This window comes from Salmo salar, unplaced genomic scaffold (genome assembly GCF_905237065.1).
Source record: "Salmo salar unplaced genomic scaffold, Ssal_v3.1, whole genome shotgun sequence".
Lineage (NCBI taxonomy): Eukaryota > Metazoa > Chordata > Actinopteri > Salmoniformes > Salmonidae > Salmo > Salmo salar.
In genome coordinates this window covers 37,328-43,327 of record NW_025549163.1, presented here as the reverse complement: position 1 = coordinate 43,327, position 6,000 = coordinate 37,328, and the positions used below count along the sequence as shown (strand labels likewise).

At 43.6% G+C, this 6,000-nt stretch overlaps 7 non-coding genes across 7 annotated transcripts; 3 read left to right on the top strand and 4 right to left on the bottom strand.

The window, feature by feature from the left end:
- Nucleotides 1–1,587: 1,587 nt before the first annotated feature.
- trnag-ucc (transfer RNA glycine (anticodon UCC)) lies at nt 1,588–1,659 on the bottom strand. The gene has a single exon. It is a non-coding gene; the product is annotated as a tRNA-Gly (tRNA).
- A 995-nt stretch (nt 1,660–2,654) lies between these two features.
- On the top strand, nt 2,655–2,726 carry trnap-agg (transfer RNA proline (anticodon AGG)). The gene has a single exon. It is a non-coding gene; the product is annotated as a tRNA-Pro (tRNA).
- A 267-nt stretch (nt 2,727–2,993) lies between these two features.
- trnag-ucc (transfer RNA glycine (anticodon UCC)) lies at nt 2,994–3,065 on the bottom strand. The gene has a single exon. It is a non-coding gene; the product is annotated as a tRNA-Gly (tRNA).
- A 994-nt stretch (nt 3,066–4,059) lies between these two features.
- trnap-agg (transfer RNA proline (anticodon AGG)) lies at nt 4,060–4,131 on the top strand. The gene has a single exon. It is a non-coding gene; the product is annotated as a tRNA-Pro (tRNA).
- Nucleotides 4,132–4,397: 266 nt separating this feature from the next.
- Nucleotides 4,398–4,469, bottom strand: trnag-ucc (transfer RNA glycine (anticodon UCC)). The gene has a single exon. It is a non-coding gene; the product is annotated as a tRNA-Gly (tRNA).
- Nucleotides 4,470–5,461: 992 nt separating this feature from the next.
- On the top strand, nt 5,462–5,533 carry trnap-agg (transfer RNA proline (anticodon AGG)). Its single transcript has one exon. It is a non-coding gene; the product is annotated as a tRNA-Pro (tRNA).
- Nucleotides 5,534–5,801: 268 nt separating this feature from the next.
- Nucleotides 5,802–5,873, bottom strand: trnag-ucc (transfer RNA glycine (anticodon UCC)). Its single transcript has one exon. It is a non-coding gene; the product is annotated as a tRNA-Gly (tRNA).
- Nucleotides 5,874–6,000: the final 127 nt, after the last annotated feature.

Sequence of the window (6,000 nt, the reverse complement as noted above, 5' to 3'; positions counted from 1 at the left end):
GCAGATCTCAGCCACTTCCAAACGCCACCTCTTGGCGCAACGAGGGTGGCTGAATCGCGATGACAGTAATCTTTTATCTTCACTCGTTGCTCTTCCACTTCATTTTAAAACTAAAAATAAATCACTTCCACGAACATTGATTCCAATTATACACAATTCCCCCACCCCTAAAACTAGTGAATATCTCATGCTCTGCATTGGCCGGGAATCGAACCGGGTCAACTGCTTGGAACAGCTATGCTCACCACTATACCACCAATGCGACTTGAAGCTCGCTAGCAACATGGAGACATCGATTTATATCCTGACCTCATTTTTGTGGAAAGTGAAAATTCTTTGACCAAGCGGATCTTGGTGTGGGTGTCCATTATGGCTTAGGGTGCGAGAGGTCCCTGGTTAAAATCTATCATTTTTAATCAGTACCTGTTACCTTCAGATTTGTCCCGTGACACTTGTGGAGAGCGTAGGGCAAAACTGAGAACATTGTGACAAGTGGGGTCACATTAGTTTGTAGCCCAAAGATTTTGGATTCTACAAACGAAGTTGGCACATAAAGGGTTCCGACTTCAGACGAGTCCCCTGACACTTGTGGGGGACGTAGAGACAAATTGAGAACACCACCGTGTTCGTGAGGGTCTCCCCTTTCCAGGGAGTGGTCATACGATTTTGTAGGTCAAACGGTTCCAGAAGCTACAGATGTTTTTGTGAGAAGACCGATTATAGGTATGTCTCATGGTTTGACTAACACCGCTCTAGCTCCACCACCTTTCATTGCAGATGTGGAGGTGTAACATAAACAGTTATGGAGGCTTGAGACAGATACGACCCATCTCAATCTCTCTAGTTGAAAACGGATCGATTTGAATGGGTATTTTTTACATTCGTTTACTTTGATTCACGTACTGATGCATCAGTCAACTCAAAATAAATGAGCTCCATTCTTTTTGAAGTTGTATTTTTTTCAGTTTCTCTTTTAAAATATGAATTGATCTCATTTTGCTCAATATTCATTTGTCAACACTCATCATCAGTTTGCTGTCGCGGCTTAAGAAGACAGAATGTGAAAAACACAGCAGATGAAATACAAAGATTTGAACTGAAGCCTGGTCAACAGTTTGGAAGACTGCTATGCTCACAAGTATAGCACAAACACTCACATGAGGTTCAATCTTTCCAAGCACCATGGACAAGAACAATGGATATCCTCATTGTCATTGCCGCAAAAGCAAAACAATTTTCTTCTTGTGTAAGGCTCGTTGGTCTGGGGGTATGATTCTCGCTTAGGGTGCGAGAGGTCCCGGGTTCAAATCCCGGTGAGCCCTTTTGCAGATCTTTTAACAAGCTCAGACAGGCAGATCTCAGGCCACTGGTCGCAAACAGCCACCTCTTGGGCGCAGGGCGAGGTGGCTGAATGCTTTCGGCGATGGACAGCTAATCTATTGTGATATTCACTAGTTGGCTCAATGTCGCACTTCATTTTGAAAACCTGCAAAAAGTAAAGCAAATCGGACTTCCACGAACATTGATTCCAATGTAATACACTTGAAATTACACCCAGCCCCTAAAACTAGTGAATATCTCATGCTCTGCATTGGCCGGGAATCGAACCCGGGTCAACTGCTTGGAAGGCAGCTATGCTCACCACTATACCACCAATGCGACTTGAAGCTCGCTAGCAACATGGAGACATCGATTTATATCCTGACCGTCATTTTTGTGGAAAGTGAAAATTCTTTGACCAAACGGATCGTTGGTGTGGGTGTACGATTATGGCTTAGGGTGCGAGGGGTCCCTGGTTAAAAAATCTATCATTTTAATCAGTACCTGTTACCTTCAGATTTGTCCCGTGACACTTGTGGAGAACGTAGGGCAAAACTGAGAACATTGTGACAAGTGGGGTCACATTAGTTTGTAGCCCAAAGATTTTGGATTCTACAAACAGAAGTTGGCACATAAAGGGTTCCGACTTCAGACGAGTCCCCTGACACTTGTGGGGGACGTAGAGACAAATTGAGAACACCACCGTGTTCGTGAGGGTCTCCCCTTTCCAGGGAGTGGTCATACGATTTTGTAGGTCAAACGGTTCCAGAAGCTACAGATGTTTTTGTGAGAAGACCGATTATAGGTATGTCTCATGGTTTGACTAACACCGCTCTAGCTCCACCACCTTTCATTGCAGATGTGGAGGTGTAACATAAACAGTTATGGAGGCTTGAGACAGATCCGACACATCTCAATCTCTCTAGTTGAAAACGGATCGATTTGAATGGGTATTTTTACATTCGTTTACTTTGATTCACGTACTGATGCATCAGTCAACTCAAAATAAATGAGCTCCATTCTTTTTGAAGTTGTATTTTTTTCAGTTTCTCTTTTAAAATATGAATTGATCTCATTTTGCTCAATATTCATTTGTCAACACTCATCATCAGTTTGCTGTCGCGGCTTAAGAAGACAGAATGTGAAAAACACAGCAGATGAAATACAAAAGATTTGAACTGAAGCCTGGTCAACAGTTTGGAAGACTGCTATGCTCACAAGTATAGCACAAACACTCACATGAGGTTCAATCTTTCCAAGCACCATGGACAAGAACAATGGATATCCTCATTGTCATTGCCGCATGAAAGCAAAACAATTTTCTTCTTGTGTAAGGCTCGTTGGTCTAGGGGTATGATTCTCGCTTAGGGTGCGAGAGGTCCCGGGTTCAAATCCCGGATGAGCCCTTTTGCAGATCTTTTAACAAGCTCAGACAGGCAGATCTCAGGCCACTGGTCGCAAACAGCCACCTCTTGGGCGCAGGGCGAGGTGGCTGAATGCTTTCGGCGATGGACAGCTAATCTATTGTGATATTCACTAGTTGGCTCAATGTCGCACTTCATTTTGAAAACCTGCAAAAAGTAAGAGCAAATCGGACTTCCACGAACATTGATTCCAATGTAATACACTTGAAATTACACCCAGCCCCTAAAACTAGTGAATATCTCATGCTCTGCATTGGCCGGGAATCGAACCCGGGTCAACTGCTTGGAAGGCAGCTATGCTCACCACTATACCACCAATGCGACTTGAAGCTCGCTAGCAACATGGAGACATCGATTTATATCCTGACCGTCATTTTTGTGGAAAGTGAAAATTCTTTGACCAAACGGATCGTTGGTGTGGGTGTACGATTATGGCTTAGGGTGCGAGAGGGTCCCTGGTTAAAAAATCTATCATTTTAATCAGTACCTGTTACCTTCAGATTTGTCCCGTGACACTTGTGGAGAACGTAGGGCAAAACTGAGAACATTGTGACAAGTGGGGTCACATTAGTTTGTAGCCCAAAGATTTTGGATTCTACAAACAGAAGTTGGCACATAAAGGGTTCCGACTTCAGACGAGTCCCCTGACACTTGTGGGGGACGTAGAGACAAATTGAGAACACCACCGTGTTCGTGAGGGTCTCCCCTTTCAGGGAGTGGTCATACGATTTTGTAGGTCAAACGGTTCCAGAAGCTACAGATGTTTTTGTGAGAAGACCGATTATAGGTATGTCTCATGGTTTGACTAACACCGCTCTAGCTCCACCACCTTTCATTGCAGATGTGGAGGTGTAACATAAACAGTTATGGAGGCTTGAGACAGATACGACACATCTCAATCTCTCTAGTTGAAAACGGATCGATTTGAATGGGTATTTTTACATTCGTTTACTTTGATTCACGTACTGATGCATCAGTCAACTCAAAATAAATGAGCTCCATTCTTTTTGAAGTTGTATTTTTTTCAGTTTCTCTTTTAAAATATGAATTGATCTCATTTTGCTCAATATTCATTTGTCAACACTCATCATCAGTTTGCTGTCGCGGCTTAAGAAGACAGAATGTGAAAAACACAGCAGATGAAATACAAAAGATTTGAACTGAAGCCTGGTCAACAGTTTGGAAGACTGCTATGCTCACAAGTATAGCACAAACACTCACATGAGGTTCAATCTTTCCAAGCACCATGGACAAGAACAATGGATATCCTCATTGTCATTGCCGCAGAAAGCAAAACTATTTTCTTCTTGTGTAAGGCTCGTTGGTCTAGGGGTATGATTCTCGCTTAGGGTGCGAGAGGTCCCGGGTTCAAATCCCGGATGAGCCCTTTTGCAGATCTTTTAACAAGCTCAGACAGGCAGATCTCAGGCCACTGGTCGCAAACAGCCACCTCTTGGGCGCAGGGCGAGGTGGCTGAATGCTTTCGGCGATGGACAGCTAATCTATTGTGATATTCACTAGTTGGCTCAATGTCGCACTTCATTTTGAAAACCTGCAAAAGTAAGAGCAAATCGGACTTCCACGAACATTGATTCCAATGTAATACACTTGAAATTACACCCAGCCCCTAAAACTAGTGAATATCTCATGCTCTGCATTGGCCGGGAATCGAACCCGGGTCAACTGCTTGGAAGGCAGCTATGCTCACCACTATACCACCAATGCGACTTGAAGCTCGCTAGCAACATGGAGACATCGATTTATATCCTGACCGTCATTTTTGTGGAAAGTGAAAATTCTTTGACCAAACGGATCGTTGGTGTGGGTGTACGATTATGGCTTAGGGTGCGAGAGGTCCCTGGTTAAAAAATCTATCATTTTAATCAGTACCTGTTACCTTCAGATTTGTCCCGTGACACTTGTGGAGAACGTAGGGCAAAACTGAGAACATTGTGACAAGTGGGGTCACATTGGTTTGTAGCCCAAAGATTTTGGATTCTACAAACAGAAGTTGGCACATAAAGGGTTCCGACTTCAGACGAGGTCCCCTGACACTTGTGGGGACGTAGAGACAAATTGAGAACACCACCGTGTTCGTGAGGGTCTCCCCTTTCCAGGGAGTGGTCATACGATTTTGTAGGTCAAACGGTTCAGAAGCTACAGATGTTTTTGTGAGAAGACCGATTATAGGTATGTCTCATGGTTTGACTAACACCGCTCTAGCTCCACCACCTTTCATTGCAGATGTGGAGGTGTAACATAAACAGTTATGGAGGCTTGAGACAGATACGACACATCTCAATCTCTCTAGTTGAAAACGGATCGATTTGAATGGGTATTTTTTACATTCGTTTACTTTGATTCACGTACTGATGCATCAGTCAACTCAAAATAAATGAGCTCCATTCTTTTTGAAGTTGTATTTTTTTCAGTTTCTCTTTTAAAATATGAATTGATCTCATTTTGCTCAATATTCATTTGTCAACACTCATCATCAGTTTGCTGTCGCGGCTTAAGAAGACAGAATGTGAAAAACACAGCAGATGAAATACAAAGATTTGAACTGAAGCCTGGTCAACAGTTTGGAAGACTGCTATGCTCACAAGTATAGCACAAACACTCACATGAGGTTCAATCTTTCCAAGCACCATGGACAAGAACAATGGATATCCTCATTGTCATTGCCGCGAAAGCAAAACTATTTTCTTCTTGTGTAAGGCTCGTTGGTCTAGGGGTATGATTCTCGCTTAGGGTGCGAGAGGTCCCGGGTTCAAATCCCGGATGAGCCCTTTTGCAGATCTTTTAACAAGCTCAGACAGGCAGATCTCAGGCCACTGGTCGCAAACAGCCACCTCTTGGGCGCAGGACGAGGTGGCTGAATGCTTTCGGCGATGGACAGCTAATCTATTGTGATATTCACTAGTTGGCTCAATGTCGCACTTCATTTTGAAAACCTGCAAAAAGTAAGAGCAAACTCGGACTTCCACGAACATTGATTCCAATGTAATACACTTGAAATTACACCCAGCCCCTAAAACTAGTGAATATCTCATGCTCTGCATTGGCCGGGAATCGAACCCGGGTCAACTGCTTGGAAGGCAGCTATGCTCACCACTATACCACCAATGCGACTTGAAGCTCGCTAGCAACATGGAGACATCGATTTATATCCTGACCGTCATTTTTGTGGAAAGTGAAAATTCTTTGACCAAACGGATCGTTGGTGTAGGTGTACGATTATGGCTTAGGGTGCGAG